This window comes from Oryza glaberrima, chromosome 11 (genome assembly GCF_000147395.1).
Source record: "Oryza glaberrima chromosome 11, OglaRS2, whole genome shotgun sequence".
NCBI classification, from domain to species: Eukaryota; Viridiplantae; Streptophyta; class Magnoliopsida; order Poales; family Poaceae; genus Oryza; species Oryza glaberrima.
In genome coordinates, this window is record NC_068336.1 from 2,033,404 (window position 1) to 2,052,954 (window position 19,551).

Here is a 19,551-nt window from a genome sequence, read left to right on the forward strand (position 1 = left end):
AAACTAAAAATAAATTTATTACAGAAGTACATAAAAGGCTTTAAAAATCACATAGTTTGAGAGCTTAGGAAGCATGTATGTTAATCCATTGTTCCATTCGTTAGAGCAACTCCAAGTCTCCAATAGCCTTTCCAAATTGCTCTCCAAGCCGAATTTTGGCAAATCTAGCAAAACAACATACTCCAACAGACTCTCTATTCGATTTACCAAGCTATTTGGATGGCCAAATCCCTCTTCTAACTAGCCAAATCTGGCCATCCATACCCACTTGCCAAATGGTGGACCCCACACCAAATTTCTCCTCTCCCACAAGCCCCTTCTTCTCTCCGGCAACCTCACCCCTGTTGTCGCTCGCTGCCTCGCCGTTGCTGCCTCCGCCGCCATCTGCCTTGCCCCTACCGTCATTGCCCTATGTCTGCCGTCGTCTAGCTCGCCTAACCCACGCCGATATAATATCGCTGCTTTCCCTCTGCAACTCGTCTATCCTATTGTCGTCCGTCGCTTCCTGTACCCGGCTCGCCTGTCTCGCTACCGTCCGCTGCCTCGCCCCATGTCACTGCCACCCATCACCTCGCCCTTGTCGCTGCCATTTGTCTCACCCGTGCCAATTTACTGCCGCCGTTGTATGCCTCGCCTCTGCCGCCGCCCTCCGTCACCGCCCTTATCACCGCGACCCACTGCTATGCTGCCCAGCGACCCTGCCGTGGCCTTGCGTCATCGGCTCGTCCATTGCCCCAGCGGGTGAAGAGGAAGAGGGGGAGAAAGAAAAGGAAGAACAAATGCTAGTAGAGACTGACATGTGGGTCCTTTATTATTTTGGAGATGGTAAAATAAAGAGCGTTAGAGCGAGGACCTAGTTTAACTATCCAAATCAATTAAAGAGTTAGCTATATGATATTTAAAGTGTCTGATTTAGATTCGATGCTTATTTGTTACGCATGGAACACACATGAGAAAAATTATTAGCCGTATAGGTCAAAAAAAATAAGCTGCGAGTTCCGGGCCATGTTTTGGGGGGTGCAACTGCACTGAATCATTGCAGAGGCTGAGGTTGCTATTCTTGTTTGCTTCAAAGTGATCATCTCTCCCTGTGTAGTAGTAGAGTGTTAGGATAGCTGTCCATATAGCTGGTTTGAAGTGGTAGCTTTATTGTGGCAGGGGAGGGGTGCTGCAATAATGGGGTTTAAGCGTAGGCCCTGCTCTCTCTCTCTCTCTCCCTCTCTCTCTCTCTCGCACGGTAGGAGTAGTAATAATCCTACCGTGCCTTAACCTGAACAATCTGTTGCCGGTTTTGTCGACAGAGAAGGACATGAGAGTAGCAGAATAGTCTTACGCACAGTTCTTTCTTTTTCTTCCTCTTTTTCAAACAGACTTATGAACAGTGATAGGAACGGATAAATGTGAGGGATTGTGAGGGCAATTGATAGGTTGGGGATGGATCCGTTGATTGTATAGGCAGCAAGAAGATGTTTATCTGTGGTTTCAAGAAAGTATAGGTTTGTTCGTGCTATTACCTCATTAGAGTCGCTTGTTTAATCTTTTCTAGATTGTCTGCTGCCCTCATGGTCCATTGGTGAGTGGTGACAAAACATGGAGATGTGATTATTCTGTGGGGGGATGCTATATACCGGAATCCCGTTAAAAAACGGGACGATTCTAGTACCAATATCACATTGCTCTCAGCAACTGTCGTCCGCCACCTGCGTGCATTGCAGCAAAACGTGAACGACGACTAGCGCTCGCCAAATGCCAGCTTCCCTGCATCTCAGCGAAACCTCCTCGGAAGCGCACGCCTCCGCGCGCGATTCCTTGCTTCCTCCCGCTAGCACGCGCACCGTCCGCCGGCTTCTCCGCATCATGGCAAATCCTCCTAGAAAGCGCGTGATTCCTCGCTTCCTTCCACCGGCGCGAGCATCATCCGCCAGCTCCTCTACATCCCAGTGAAACCTCCTCGGAATTGCGGCGCGCGATTCCTCGCTTCTTTCCAGCGGAACCCTCGCCATCCGCCGGCTCTTCTGCTTCCCCATGAAACATCCTCGGAATCGTGTTTTACAAGGATATGATCTTGCAATCAAAACAATACAAGGTTTAGCTGAGAAAGCTTGCATCAATGAACTTGACACCAATGGGAGGACAACATGTTGAGAAGGCCCAGTCTAAGAATCGAGGTGATATGCAGGAAAAATCTGTGAATGAGAGTAACACCATCAAGACAGTGAGTATCTTGGCTGCTATCATGGTGCCTACGGGTTTCATGGATGATACATTAGTAGAATCATGTGATACCTGGGAGGTATCATGAAACCTGAAGGTTTCACACATGATCCCTCGCTAGGTATATATCATCTTGTGTGATACCTGAAAGTTTCATACATGATACAGCAAAGTATCATTATGTGTGATACCTGTGAAGTATCACATGATCCTACTTAGATATCATGTATGCTATCATGGTTTCTGTGGGTTTCACATATGATACTTAAGGATGATCATGTGATACCTGGGAGGTATCATGATCCTCCTCAGTATCATGGATGGTATTATCAGGTTTCACTGATGATACCTTAGGAAGATCATGTGATACGTGGGAGGTATCATGATTTTGCTCAGGTATCATGTCTGGTATCATCAGGTTTCATAGATGATACCTTAGAAGGATCATGTGATATGTAGGAGGTATCATGATTCTGCTCAGGTATCATGTCTGGTATCATCATATTTCATAGATGATACCTTAGAAGGATCATGTGATACGAGGGAGGTATCATGATTCTTCTCAGTATCATGACTGGTATCATGGTTCATGTGAGTTTCATAGATTATACCTAAGTACGATCATGTGATACTTGGGAGGTGTCATGATCCTCCTCAGTATCATGGCTGGTATTTACTCCACAAAAAGGTCTACCCCATGTAATACACTTCATTTGTTTATATATGGGGAAACGATTTTTGCTTCTGTCAACTTCCAGATCAAATATATGTACAGGGAGTGGACATGAATAAGTTCATATCGGATTCGATCGATGTATCGTCTATGTGCTCGTACCAATTCATGTCACCGATTTTCTTGACACTGCTTAAAGCAAGAAAATGAAGAACCTCCTGTTGATGGAGACCGTCAACCGAAGAAAACACGGTGGGCGCCGGCGTCGGCGCCACCACCACGCTCACGCCGCTCTCCCACACTGACCTCGTGCGCTTCAGCGGCGACACTGAAGAGGTGGAGCTGCCGCCGCCGGTGGACGCGAGCAGGTGCCGCCGCCGGCTCCTCCACCGCCACCGTCAGCGCCAGCGAGATCTCACGCGCCATGCCCACGGTGAGAGAATTGTGAGTGGGACTCGGATAAGCACAAGAAACATTGTGTCTCTCTTGGGAGTGGGACTCGGATAAGCTCATGATGATTTCTGGTGATTGCTAAAAAAATTGTCCCGTCCCGATCGAGCCCAAACGGGATACCAGTGTTTAACATTTCCGTATTCTGTGTGATTCTAGCTGTGAAGTGGGTTTAACAAGGGGAGGAAGTTTCAGAAGCCATGTCAAACAATCAAACAAATGGGAAAAAAAAGGAACAACAATATGTTGACAGATTTCAGAGGAAATTCCGGAGTAAATCAAGATCGTCTGATCTTGCGCTGACGAGCCAAAATTGAAGCGAGTGGAGTAGGAGTAATAGTGCGCCTTTCAAAAACAGTTAAACAGAGTACCAATCAGCGTATGTTTTCTCATGTTGAAATTTACTCGCAGAGATCTGCGAAGCCCAGCAAAGCAACCTTTGCGCAGTCCTAGTACTCTCTTCGTCCCAAAATATAAGGCTAAGACCAACGCAGGCAACATCTCCACTATCCACGAGAGCAAAAGCGGTCCAAGACCCGGCTTAAGCAACCATTCTCCGTACTTTAAAGTGGGTCCCATAAACATTTTTCTATGTCAGCCCTTTGTGTAGAGAAAAAATTGCGTATTAGTACATGGGCCACTGTCATATTCTCTCAGCCCATCCAATCCCTTCCTTACCCCACGCGCAGCGCCGCACATATCGCTCTTCTTCCTCCACGCGCCCGCACGCCTCGCCGGTCGCTCCTCTTCCTCACGCATGCCTCGCCCCTCTCGCCTCCGGCGACGCCGTCTCTCTGCCTCTCCCCTCTCTCCCCTCAGTGTTGCCTGACTCGATCGCCACGGCGGGGGGCGGTGGAGGCGGAGATCGAGCCGACGCAAGAGGGATCCGGCAACGGTCCGATGACTTCGGCGACGGAGCTGCCTGGAACGATGGTTGGGGCGACGAAATAGCCAACAACGGTGCGGATAGAGGCGTCAGTCACCGGCGGCGTCTTCTCGCGATGAAGCACCTTACCGTCATCCTCCGATGCGCCGCCGGGTAGGCCCTTCTCGACCTCGTTCACGGCAGCAATGCGCGGGAGTGAGTTGATTGCAATGGCGCAGGGTGACGGCACAGGGCGAGGCCTCTCCCCAACGCGCTTCCTCACCTTTTCCTTGCATGTCAGAGCCATGGTCTGACGAAACTATCCGCACCTCTGCTAAGGTTCGCAACCTCTCCTGGGGTGCGACTCCCTCTAACGTGGCGCAAATATTCATCTCGGGAGAGGTGAGACCATGGTCTAGCGTGGAGCGTTGGCTATGGCCTAAGAATCTAGTACCAGATGAGATATTTTCTAGTACTACGAATCTAGACTGGTTGTTTGTTCAGATTCACAGGACTAGAAAATGTTTAAATGTTTGATCTGATTTTATGTTCTTATACTTTGAGGCGGAGGGAGTAGATCATTCTTGCCTTGTCTTGAGCTAAGCGCTAGCATAGAGGTGCGGCGGATAACGACGTGATTTGGACTTTCTCACCGATGGAACAGACAGCGACGGCCAATCGGCGAGGCTCAGCATTCATCACAGGTCGTTGGTTGGTTTGGATCATGGATCGAAGCAATCAATGTACTACTAACTCCGTCCATGTGCCGCCGCCGCCGGCCGTTCACCACAGCATTCGGCCGAATGCCGGCACGCGCGCACATCACACACACATTCTCCTGTTTACGATCTGGTCGTGTGGATCCCGGGATCCTCCCACGATGCCCCGGGCGATCGATCGATCGATCGATCACGTTCACTCACCGTGCGCACACGATCGAGAAGCCGCACCGACAGACACCACTCCACTGTCCAATTATCCAGTTTCTACCGATTACTCCCACTTTCTCTAAATGTTTAACGCCGTTGACTTTTTTAAACATGTTTAACCGTTCGTCTTATTTAAAAACTTTTGTAAAATATGTAAAAACTATATGTATACATAAAAGTATATTTAACCATAAATCAAATGATAGGACAAGAATTAATAATTACTTAAATTTTTTGAATAACACGAACGTTTAAATATTTTTGAAAAATCAACGGCGTCGAACATTTTAGGATGGAGGAACTATAAAGGTAACGTGCGACTAGCTAGGCAAAGGGTGGCCAGCGCAAAGGCGCAGAGAAAGGCTGGAAATGCACGCGATGGAATGATCTGAAATGATCCATTTTCACGGGCTATGATTCACTGTCATGGATGTCCTTTTTGACTTGAACAGGATACTGATTTTGGTGAACCGGTGAGGACCGGTGAGGAGCGGTTTTAAATCTCGAAACAAATAGGTCCTCAGTGGTGCGCTGGGGATTGCTGATGTAGTAGCAGATATTGATGTATGGATTCGGATCCACATGTCAGCCACTGCAAAACGATCTACATCCCGCCTTGTGTTCATCACTAATCCAAACCATCGCTGAAGCGCTTCTGCTTCACAAGCCAACACTGTGTGACAACCTTTGGTCCTGTTCGTTTCCGCTACAAGCAGCGGATGAAATTTTGGATTTTCGTGGCACGCTTTTCAAACTGCTAAACGGTATATTTCGCGCGAAAAATTTCTATATGAAAGTTGTTCTAAAATATCATATTAATCCATTTTTCAAGTTTGTAATAATTAATACTCAATTAATCACACGTTTTTACCACCTCCTTTTATGTGAAACACTTAATCTTTATCTTCAGGAGATTCAAACACCACCAAACTTGAGCAAACATTGGTGACAACGATAGAATTGAAGGATCCAATGGCCGAGGTGTCGAATCAAAGCAATTAGAGCAGGTACAACAGTAGACTATAAGCCAACTATAAACCTATATCGAGGATATAAAAGAGGAGAGAAAAGAGCAGTGAGTTATATATTTATAGCTAGCTGTAGTACGGACTTCAAGATACAATGTGTATATGACAGATGGGACCATATATTAATAGTGTACTATATGTTTGTAGGTAACTATTGTATGAATTGGCTATTAAGTTGACTATAGATGATTTGGAGTTAGTAGTTAGCTATACTATTAAACTTGCTCTTACGGCATTTTGAATTAGGGATAGTAAATTGGGGCTCAAAGAGAGTTAGCGATTTGCTAAATGTGAGTTGTAGGCGATGAATTAGGGACACCACGAGAACTAGGGATTTTGGGTATTGATTTGATTTTTATGCATGGCTCATTTCAACCATGCTATATACTACTCCCTTTGAGAGGGCATGCATGGGAAGCTCTGTTGGACCCATTGTGGCTCTACGTTGGGGCACAAAAGTGAGTAGGCGACTGTTTGGTTAAAGTGATGAGTAAGACAAAGTTTACAATATTAATTCTAGAGTGAAGTGCATGGATGGCTCTTAAACTTGTACGAATATGTCATTTAGATCCCTAAACTCTCAAAATATATGTTTAGGTCTTCAAACTTGTTAAGAGTGATATATAGGTTCAAACCGGTTTCAACCCGCTCGGTGAAATGGTATGGCACCATATAACTTACATGTCAATGAGTTTCACATGTTAGTCACATAGAGAAAAAAATATTTTTTTTAAAAAAAAAAGAGGAGAGAGAGAGAGGAGAAAAGGATGTTTTTAATTTTGAAGAAATAAATGAAAGAAGAGAGGAGAAAAAATATGTTCTTAAACTTTTTCTATATGTGACTAGCGTATGGGTTCTACTGACACGTAGGCACCACCATGGCATGCCACGTCAGCACACGGAGTGGGTTGGAGCCTGTTTGAATCTACATGACACCCGAGAAAAGTTGAGAGACCCGAAAATGCATTTTAAGAGTTCAGTGATCTAGGTAGTACACATGTACTCCCTCCGTCCCAAAAAAAAAGGTAAACCCTGGATTTCCGTGTTCAACTTTGATTGTCCGTCTTATATGAAATTTTTTTATAATTCGTATTTTCATTGTTATTAGATGATAAAACATGATTAATATTTTATGCGTGACTTATCTTTTTAATTTTTTTCATAATTTTTTCAAATAAGACGGATGGTCAAACGTTGGACACGGAAACCAGGATTTGTCTTTTTTTTGGACGGAGGGAGTATATGATTAGAGACCATATGTGCACTTTACTCTTAATTCTACATTTCAAGAGTACAAAGACTTAAATGGCACAAATACTAGTAAAGTTTAAAAACCAGCTATAGAATTGACCCCAGCTCTAAACATCATATCCATGACAAGAGATTACGAGACCAGAGATGTACTCCCTCCGTCCCAAAAACAAAAAAAACCAATCCTGGATTTGAACCTGGACACTTGTGTGTCCAGCTTTAAACCTAAGATTAGATTTTTTTTTTGGGACGGAGGGAGTAATGCCTACGGAACATACGAAAAGACATGTATTATAGTGATTACAGTGACCTCAGTAACACTTTAAGATCCTGAGTTTAAATCTTCATAGGAGTAAATTTGGACTAGATTGTTCTAGGGCTAAGTTCTCAATTTAAAAATATGCATATGTGCGTGTGAATATATATGCCGGGTAAAAATTACCGTGAGTAACTAGTAATTGCAAGTCAGCCCTTTTCGCTTTTTCGCTTGATTTGATTGGAAAAATGCTGCACCTATAGGTAGGGGGAGTACCGGAGTAGTACTCTGGTACGATATGCTTGGCGTTGCGCGGTTGAGCACTAGAGGGCCGTACAGGAGGCGGTCAGTTTTGGTCGAGGCCGCGCATCGGAATGCTGGCCCTCATCCAGGACAACAACCCTGCTGCACTCTCTCCATCTCCATATGCATGCATGCATCGACAGGAATCACAGAATCCATCCCATTCATATTCATTCAACTCCTCCCCAGCACAGCAGCAGCCGGGCCATGCATGTGACTCGAGAACCAGCCTCCCAACTTAACCCAACCCAACTGAATTATTCACATTTTAATTTTTCTAGAAAACTTAATCTAGAAATGATTCTTCTTGTGACGCTAACATCATTAGCGCTGTGATCCAACATAACAGTGTCAATAACGTTCGCACATTCCTCTAGCCTTTCGGTGAAAGCTAAATCACAAATGTGAAGGAGGACACGCCAGCGTCATTGGTACCGAGAACCAATTTGTATTTTTTTAAAAAAATATTTATAAATAGGTCCTCGGCGCTAATGATGCTAGCGTTGAAAACCTATTTAGAAATGCGTCCTTTTATTATAAATAGGTGCTTTTTCAAATTATTTTCTATAAATTGGTCCTTGGCGCCAATGTCTTTGGCGCCGCCCCCCATCACATTTGTGACTTAACTTTCACTAGTGGGCGGAGGGGACGACGTCAGCGTCATTGACGCTGCGAAAATGGAAATTTCTAGAATAAGCTATTTTAGGGGTTTATTTGTAGAGTAAGTTTTTCAATAGAACTAAAAGGTGAAAAATCCAGCCCAACCCAACCCCACCCCACGCATACTACCTCCTTGGCAACGCGACGGCGAGCGGGGTGGCCCGTTGGTCCGTGAGATTGACGGATATATGCCGAGATAGGTGGGCCGCAGCACCCGAGCTAGCTCCCGTGCAGATCGCACTGGTGGAGAAACCATCTTTTGTCGGTCGGCCGAAATCCACAATAGTCCCGGTTCCACTAAAAACTGGGACTAAAGATGATCTTTAGTCCCGGTTGGTGGCTACAGTGGGCATATTTGATCTTTAGTCCCGGTTGGTGAAGATGATCTTTAGTCTCGGTTCTAAACCTGTCAGGTCTTGTCAGCCCCCCCGATCTTTACTCACTAAAGATCCTAACTTTACTCCCGGTTGGTGTTATCAACCGGGACTAAAGATCTAGAAGATTTTTAGTCCCGGTTGGTATTACCAACCGGCACTAAAATTCAACGCTTAATATATAATCCTTCTTCCCTATCCTCTCCTCCACAACCGCCTCGCACTTATCCTCTCAGATCAATCTCCCTCTCCTCCCTCTCAGATCGATCTCCCTCTCCTCCTCCCCCTCCGCCTCCTCCCATCCCCGGCCCTCTCCTCCCTGCCCTCCCTTCCCATCCGCTCAGATCGATCTCCCTCTCCTCCTCCCCTCCTCCCTCTCAGATCGATCTCCCTCCTCCTCCCCCTCCGCCTCCTCCCCTTCCCCTCCCATCCCCGTCCCTCTCCTCCCCCTCCTCCCTTCCCACGCAGCAGGCGGCCGGCTGGGCCGCGCACGGGTCCAGTGGCTAGCGGTGGCAGGCGGCAGCCGCTGCCGGCATCTTTTTTTTACAATTTGTGATTCACTAAGATGTATAATTTTGTGATTTGTTGCATGATCTGAGATGTATAATCCGTGATGTATTTGGTTTGTGTGTAATTTTTTTAAGATTTGTGATGTATTTGATTTGTGCGTATAAATAAATTAAGATTTGTGAGTGAATGCTTTGGGATAATACTTTGATTTGAGGTTTGATTTGGGGATATGTATCCCACTTGATTTAGGAGAAAATACATGGATTACACTCTAGCTAGAAACAATGAAAAAAAAGAGACCTAATGGGACTGTCGCTACCATCTCTTTAGTTTCGGTTGGTGTTACCAACCGGGACTAAAGATAAGGTATATTTAGTCTAGTCCCGGACTAAAGATCTATCTTCAACCGGGACTAAAGATAAGGTATATTTAGTCCAGTCCCGGACTAAAGATCTATCTTCAACCGGGACTAAAGATAAGGTATATTTAGTCCCGGACTAAAGATCTATCTTTAGTCCCGGTTATGAGTATCTTTAGTCCCGGATTTATAGTCCCGGTTAAAAAACTAGGACTAAAGGGGGTTACCAACCAGGAGTATAAATGGTTTCTCCACCAGTGCCGGGGGATCGTTCGGACTCCGCTGCTAACATCTTCACTGTAAATAAAAAAATAGTTGATTGCAGATTACCGCAAAACGCTAGTACTCGTCCGGACTTGACGACATATCTCTGGCTCCGCCACTGTGTGGGAGGGAGGATCGGCGTGGCTGTTCCGGGCGGCCGAGTTGCAGGACACCACACCGGAGTACTGGCTGCTTTGCTTTTCTCGCGGTTATTTGACGCGACACATGCGAGCAGGCAGGCAGCGCAGCGGCAGAATCGGCCATCCAGCGGCAGAATGTGCAGATCCTTTCTTGCATGCATTGTGCGTCGTTGCTGCAAAGACCACACACACGTACTCCTTCTCCTACTACTACTACTACGAGAATACTCGTAGTATTTAGACCCATCCAAAAAACATTTTACCCCATCACATCGAATATTTAATACCTACATAAAGTATTAAATATAAACAAAAAGATACTTTCTCCGTCAAAAAAAACTTAACTTCTAGAGTTTGAATTTTGTCCAAAAAACCAACTTCTATTATCCTATCTACCCTCAGCATGTAAAACGAGAAATTTTATCTCTTCAATACCCTTTATCTACTATCACCATTACTATTTTTTTAATGATCTAGGGTATTTTAGTCATTCTCTATCTCCATTAATTCCACCTTAAGATACTAGGAATGGATTTTTTGTGGGACGGAAGAAGTAACTAATTTCACAGACTGCGACTAATTTACGAAATGAATATTTTAAGCCTAATTGCTCCATGATTTGACAATGTGGTGTTACAGTAAACATTTGCTAATGATGGATTAATAAATTCGTCTCGGGGTTTATTGACGGATTCTGTAACTATTTTTTTTGTTACTGTTCGAACACCCCATACGACACTCTATATTAAACACCCCCTTACACGTATGGTATTGAGGCTGTAAAAAATATGTCCCAGTACTCCAAACAGGAGTACGTTGAAAATGACTACGTAAGGTCAATTTTTAATGTGTCTTTTGTACACAACTGAACAACCCATCTCTCCAAATAGAAGCAGTACTAGTATATGGTCAACTTTCTCGGTGCAGGTAACACTATATGGCCATAATTCGTTGCAGTAGCCGATCGATCCCAAATGCCAGCAGATACTAGTATATATACACACAGTTATTCCGTGCAATATTATAGTATTATCTATTTATCCAGTACTAGTAGCATTGTTTGTATATCTTGATAGCCTGACAAGGTAGTAGTTTGACGAACACTACAGTAACACTATTCAAGATTCTCTCTACGGGTTTGACCCATCACGTGAAAGGAAAGCATGCATGACATTGTCGTACCAGCAACGCATGAATGTCGTCGTCCTCTCCGTACTCGAGACCTTGGCAAAGGCATCTCATCTCATCTGCTCGCTCCGTTTATTGAAACCCTAAATTTTTTAGCACATGTTTGATCGTTCGTCTTATTTAAAAACTTTTGTATAATATATATAACTATATGTATACATATAAATATATTTAACAATTAATCAAATTTTAGGAAAAGAATTAATAATTTTTAATAAGACGAGCAGTCAAACATATTTAAAAAAGTTAACAGCATCAAATATTTAGAAACGGAGGGAGTAGACGAGTACTCGAGTACTCCTTCCGTCTTAGAAAAATCAATATAGGAAGATATGTGACCTCTTCTAAAATATATATAATATACTGTATTGTTCTATGAGAAGTCACATCTCCTTTTAAATTGATTATTTTTGAAAGAAGAAAGTACTCTCTCCTTCCCAAATAATCTAATACAATATTTTTTTATAAAAATATATTAAATTGAGTTTTTTTTACGGAGTACTCCTCTCAGGAGTAGCATATGACATGTTTGTTGTTGCAACAGTTTGCACTTGGAAAAAGAAGGGGAGAATAGGCGAGGAGAGGGGAGACAAAATAGGGCAGAGGCCGAAGAATATGGTCTTTGGTGGCCTTTTGTTCGTTGGATTGGCGATGCTCTTTGACCCTTTTTTTGACCTCTGGGGTACGTGCTCATCCTCCTCCTCGAATTCCGTGCACTTGGTTGGCCACTCCTCCTACATCTCTCATCATCCAGGACCTACTGTATGCTATGCTAGACAACCAAATTTTTATAAAGTGCGTGCTCACATCACCATGGTCCATGCATGGCATGCTTCCATCCAGCAGTCTTCTTCCTCACTTCCCAATCGAGAGAGAATCTTGAGCAAAAAGTTTGGCATGCCGTCATCACGCATGCCAATTTTTCCTCACTGTGTTCCAGATCCCACAGTGCCCAAACCGGTTGATTATTAACTTAGATTTTCTTTCATATAAAACGGACAGACAAACATTAGCATGGAAATTCAGTGTTGGCCTGTTTTTAAGACGGAGGGAGTAGCGCTTACCTATAAACTAGGAATAAAGAAGGTGTAAATTAAACTGAGGACAATCTCACAACCTTCTCTTTGTGCATTTGCAGGTGGAGTAGTTTGTTTATTCATTCAGTCCTCAGTTTTATATAAAGAAAAGGAAAAAAAAGTACTCCTTCGACTGTCTTTTTTTTCTCCATCTTCTTCCTCATGCCTCACTAGTCACTTCATCTCCAACTGAAGTCTGAACTGTGATCCTCTATGCATCTTGCCTTGTCAGTTTGTCAATAAAAGGTTATTGCTGCACATGTCCTGAAACTCTTGTAGCTATTGACAACAGCTTTGGTTGGTGGTTTGCAGAGTTGAAACAAGAAAGGTATTTATAACCCATGCCTGTTGCCTCGCCACGAGCAACAAAAAGGTTGCTCGAATAGGAGTATATTCGTATCACTGAATATGAATTATTCTACTCGAGTATAGCCCTGTTTAGTTCTAAAGTTTTTTTTTTAAACTTTCAATTTTTCATCACATCAAACTTTTCATACACACACGATTTTTCAGTCACATCGTTTTAATTTTAACCAAACTTTCAAACTTTATTATGTAGCAAAGGGAAAAAAAAAATCTAATGATTAATATCGATAGCGTTGTGACCGGACACGTCACGTCCCATGCAAGCTGCTCCGTAGACCACAATAATCTCCCTGAACGGGAAGTACTCAAAGTAACATGCATATGGGCCTGTTTGGATCCGGAGGGCTATTAAATAGCCCTCCGGAATTTTGTTATTTAGAAATATTAAATGTAGATTACTGACAAAACTCATTCCATAACCCCTAGGCTATTTTGCGAGACGAATCTAACGAGGTATATTAATCTATGATTTTCTACAGTGATGCTACAGTAATCAGCCACTAATTATAAATTAATATATATCATTAGATTCGTCTCGCAAAATAGCTGGCCTAAGGGTTATGAAATCAGTTTTGTCGGTAATCTACATTTAATAACCCTAAATAGTAAAATTCCAGAGGGCTATTTAATAGCCCAGAGGATTCAAACAAGGCCATGGTCAAGAATCAAGATGATGGGGTATGCTTGCCCTTGGTTAGTTACAACAAAACTGTGAAGATCATTTACTTTAATTATATTCTTTTCCCTCCGACCAACTTAACTTAACTGTGAATATCATATATCTGTTGACTGTTGATACAAAAACCTAACAGTTCGGTTCTCATCGGTGACATGTATTCTTTTCAGACAATTAATGGGAAGAATTTCATTAATTAGAAATGAAATTACATCGGCTTATGCATCGACACAGCCTAGAAAAGAAAATAAAAATCTTAGGCTGTGTTTAGTTCCACACTAAAATTGGAAGTTTAAAGAAATTGAAATGATGTGATGGAAAAATTGGAAGTTTGTGTATAGAAAATTTCGATGTGACAAAAGAATTAAAAGTTTTTTTTAAAAAGTTAAAATCTAGACAAGGCGTTAGCTAAACATGGAGTATGTATGGTGCATTTGTATATATATATATATATATATATATATATATATATATATATATATATATATATATATATATATATATATATATATATATATATATATATATATATATATGCCTGTAGACTGTAGTGTCAGTGCAGTGTGAAAGTGTCGGTTACGACATTCTGAGCACGTAGTAGCACATGGAGGGGTTCCCCATACTAAGCAGGTATAAGAGTAGGTATAATAGCAGGCTATAAGTCAGTTGTAAATATATTTTAAGAGGATAAATAAGGAGAAAGAAAAGAAGCAGGCTATACATTTGTAGCCAGCTATAGCACGGACTCTAAGACAGTGTGTATGACAGGTGGGACCAGGTATTAATAGTGTAGTATGTAACTATTGTATAAATGAGCTATTAGATTGGCTATATATGAATTGAAGCTAGAAGTTGGCTATAATATTATTAAACTTGCTCTAAACAGCTTCCCAAAATTGATTAGACCGAGGCTAGGGCTATTTCAAACAGGACACTTGTTGTACCCATCTTTTGCAACTCATTGGAAGAAAATGACTGTTACTTCTACCATGCATGTCCCGTAGGAGATATATGTAGCAACTGTTCACCGAGGAAAGTGCTCACCAGTGTACTTGTACGAGCAACCTGAACAAAGTAGTACAGTACTATTAATCAGCAGTAGTAGTGCTTGTACTACTCTTAATCAGCTTAACCACAAATCATGGCAACCTGTAGTGTGTGTCACCTAGTCACATGCTAATACTAGTACTATTACTGATCAATTAGCAAATGCTCCTTAGATTAAACATGCATGCGTTCTTTTCAAGTGCACTGGGAAAGTCGATCAGGCCTTCCCAACTCAAAACACTATATATGGTTTCCATAAACTCCACATTATTAAGAAATTAGTACTAGACACCATTTTTCCAATGCAAATACTATTATTCTATACTTAAATTTAATGCTCCTTATCTCACATGATGTCTTAGATGTTGTGTAGAAACCATGTCTCAGGTAAGACATTTCTTTTTTTTTCCTCATTTATTCACTTGCCACGTCATTTTTTATTCAAAGTGACACCTTATTTAATGCTATGGACACCATCCTAACCATTAGGTTGAGAATGGCCTCATGTATATCTCATGTTGTGGAAAGAGAGAACAAAAGCGGCCATTAATTAGCTACTGCTAGAACAAACAATCCGAACCTTCCTGCATGCCATCGTTTTCCCTTTTGTTTTGTCCTCAGTCAGTTAATAATTACTCGCTCTGTTTTAAAATATAAAAACTTCTAAGTTATTTAACACCTAATAAGGTTAGATCAAAAGATCCCTTTTAATCATTTCAGTTGTATTTTTAAACTTTGTGGAATGGAATGGAAAGCAATAATTGTATAGTAATTTAAAAATCCGACCATCTATTAGACACACCAATTGGAGTCGGTTTATATATTTATAATCCAGATTTATAATCTTACGATTTAGGGCACTAGTAAATTTACATGATTGTTTCTCTGATAGTGACATCTACGAAGGGTAACTGTTCTCTTTGGTCCATCTGATCGGTCTATGGGTCTTATTAGAGTCGCATGGGGCCGTTTACTAGGCCTCCCCTTGTTTTGGCATGTCAAGCCGAACATGCTTTGCTGCCTCCTCGCTTCTCTTCTTCAGTGAGCTGCCCTGGCTTGCTTCGCTTTGCTGTCAAGGTATTGCCACCTGGTGCTTTACTCACGCCGTGTTTAACTTTTTCATCACATCAAAACTTTCCTACACAAACAAACTTCTAATTTTTCCGTCACATCGTTATAATTTCAACCATACTTTTAATTTTGGTGTGAAATAAACACAGCCTCAGCGGTTTAGCCTCTGGCTTCGTGTAGCCTGGCTTTTACCTTGTGCCTTTCATCAGGCTTATTTGTTGTTGTCGCTGCTGCTTTAGCAGAATCGGTCGAAGGTTCTCATAGCTTGCCTTCAACGAATTTGAATCTCAGAAATTCATATATTTTAGAACAGAATTTAGAACAAAAGAAGTAGTTTAACGTACCATCATGTCTCTCAAGCTTGAACATGCAAATATCGATGTGCAAAAGGAGTGGTTGGGAAAATATTGATCCAGAAGGCCCAAAACAGTGCATGTCTAGTTGGTTGAGCTATTACAAATAATTTATTTATAGATAAAATTCTTACATCTTTATTACCGTCCTAAAATATACACTTTTTATCTTCGACACGGTATTCGAGATACTACTTTAACTAATGATATTTATAAAAATAAGATGCTTTAAATAAATAGAGTCGCATATTGTGAGAGTTTGTTTAATGATAAATCTAGTAACATCAATTTGATATGATTGATTTTTTTTATTCTTTTGCAATTAATAGTTAAATATATAAATATTTGATTTGACACTATACTAAAAAATTATTTATATTTTATAACGGATGGTGGAGTATTAACAGTTTAGAAGCAAGATATATATATGGGGTGTTTGGGAGAGAGGGGCTCAAAAACATAAGTCTCTAAGATAGGGACTTGTGTTTTTATGAGAGGGGTTTAGTCCCTAGTTTACAAACACACCCAAAACCTTTCTGATTGGGGCTGAATGGCAACAAACACACGCCGTGAGATTGTACAGTTGCGGTAGAAACCCGTTTGTTATCATTCGAGAGGCGGCGGTGGTGCAATGGCTTGCAGTATGCTCGTGGGAAAGCATGGAATTTTTGGCTGCTGAAGTGGCTAGTACGCCATAGCCCATAGAGTAGCTAGGAGTTTTTTTTTTTTTTGAGAGCGAGTAGCTAGGAGTTTGAGCCTGAGAAGAGTAGAGACAGGGGTCACATGGCGTCTGCTGCCTCGGGTGGCCCCCGCACATGCCATTTTGCTGCTGCCCCATGCTGTGCTCTCTCTCCTTCTCTCTCTTCCCCCGTTTACAAGTCAAATTTTACGGTGCTGCTACTAGGTAACCCATTTTGACGAGATAAAAAGGTGAGAGGTGCAGCGGACCCTACAGATTTATAATCAGCTATAGCACGAACTTTAAAATACAAGACCAGATATTAATTACTCTCTCTGTTTTAAAATACTTGACACCGTTGACTTTTTAGCATATGTTTGACCGTTCGTTATTAAAAAAATTTTGTGAAGTACGTAAAACTATATATGTACATGAAAGTATATTTAATAATGAATCAAATGATATAAAAAGAATAAATAATTACTTAAATTTTTAAATAAGACGAATGGTCAAACACGTACTTAAAAAGTCAACGGTGTCAAATATTTTGAGTACTCGCTCCGTTTCGAAATGTTTGTCGCCGTTGACTTTTTATCACATGTTTGACCGTTCGTCTTATTCAAAAAATTCAAGTAATTATTAATTCTTTTCCTATCATTTGATTCATTGTTAAATATATTTTTATGTAGGCATATAATTTTACATATCTCACAAAAGTTTTTGAATAACATAAACGGTCAAACATGTGCTAAAAAGTCAATGGTGTCAAACATTTCGAAACGGAGGGAGTATATGCTTATAGTTAACTATGGTATGAATTAGCTATTAGATTGACTATAGATGACTTATAGCCGGCAGTTGGCTATACCGTTAAACTTGCTCCAACGTTGCTGCAACTCGTCAACACATGAAACAAAACAAAATCCTTCTCGCAGCCGGAACGAAAGAAAGTGTCGGGATTACGAGGAAGGCGGTGCTGAATGCTCCCATGTCCGAGTCCCGAAACATATTCTTTGGTTCGGCAGGCATAGGATTAATTAACTGAAAAGATAATTTTCTGATCAGGATCTTTCCAAATAAAATAAAAAACAGAAGAACATTTTATGACAATGGTTTAGTATAATAGAGGTCAGAAAGAGCTAAAGCTGATGAGGTGATGTTTCAAATTCAGATATCAGAATGCAAAAAGGGGGTGCAGGGTGCGGATATTTTGGATGCCGTGGAGCCGGCAGATTTTTCCTTTTCCTCTTCACTGTGTCAGCAGAAAATGGAATTGGCAGTTGGCACCCCCAGTGCAAGTGCATAGAATGGAGGCGATAAAAAACAGACTCCCTTTCATTCGGCGAAAGTTTTATCCCAGATTTTTCCAGTATTTTCAGTAATCAATTCGATCAATGTTCGATGTTTTTTGTTCAGTTGTTATCAAGAGAACTAGTACACGTCTACAGTTCCGGGATGAAAGAGAGATCTCCTGAACAGCAACCGGAGTGGAAGCATTTTAGCACTGTCGGAGATTCTGTGCATGAGCACGATGGACAGTAACTAATTTAAAGCCCAATCCTATGTTGGCAATCTTACGGCCCACATAATGGACAGAGAAAGCATGGGCCTAGGCCTCCCCGTATTCGGCCTGTCCAGAAGCTTATAATTTTAGAGCGAAGTTTGGGCTCAATTCTTGGCTGGGTCCTTGTAGAAAGATGAAGTTGTAAACTGGCCTGGACCATAAGGGTCTTCGATTTCTGCGAAAATATGTAGGGCAAAAACCACATATGTGGTGGAAGTCTGAAAACTAAAACCTACCAAAATTTATATACCTACCTTTTAATTTACCTAAAGTCGTACGGGACTACACTAAATTTACTTAAAACAGAATTTCACAAACCCCATAATTCATCAAATGACTAATACAATTTATTATTTTAAGTATTAGACACACATCATGCAAATTTAGCTTAGCATATTATTAGTTTTATCTTTCAGCTACGGCACTTTTACATGGGCAGATGAGAGAGGACCATGGTATACCGATTAGAACAGAAAATCCTATCCCTAACTCCCTCCGGTCACCATTTCATTCTGCTGGAGGGGTGTCATCCCGCATGTTAAGTAGATTGATAGGCTAACTAGGCCTAACCCTAAATTTACATCATTCCGAAAAAAAAATATTAACACTAAATTACAAAATGGTACAACAAATATTGTAACACGGCACAAATACCGCGTGTGAGGTGTGTAAGTATAGTGTGCATGCGTAATTATGTGTGAGTTCTTAAAAAAGTACAAATATCTGACTAATCGGGAAAAAGAAAGATCTATTTGTATTCGGGAAAAAAAAATCTATTTGTATTCTCACTAGACTTACTATTTCACTTTACCATTGACCTTTTGACTTTTATTAACAGTAATTTGCCATTTATATTGTTATCACAAATTTCATTAAGTATTATCAACAACAAAAAGAAGAGAGAGGTTATAGTCGCACAAATGGCATAAATTTCATTAAGTATTATCAACCACAAAGAGAAGAGATAGGTTATAGTCGCACGAATGGTGATATAGCATGGGAGCGGTTTTATTTTTAACTCATCTAGACCGCATAGGTATGATGCAACAGCTAGCTTCGGAAAGAGCTTTGCTCCTACACCCTGGAAACGACCACCATTTTAACCCACAAAACACCTCGCTACACAAAAACAACAGCCCAAAACAGAAAGAGCTAAATGGCTGCGGGAAGAACAGACGGCTTCACTTGACACAATTTGTCCAGAATGGCTTCATGCCAGCCATCCAGCACCTTTTGCTCTTCTCCCCTTAGGAACA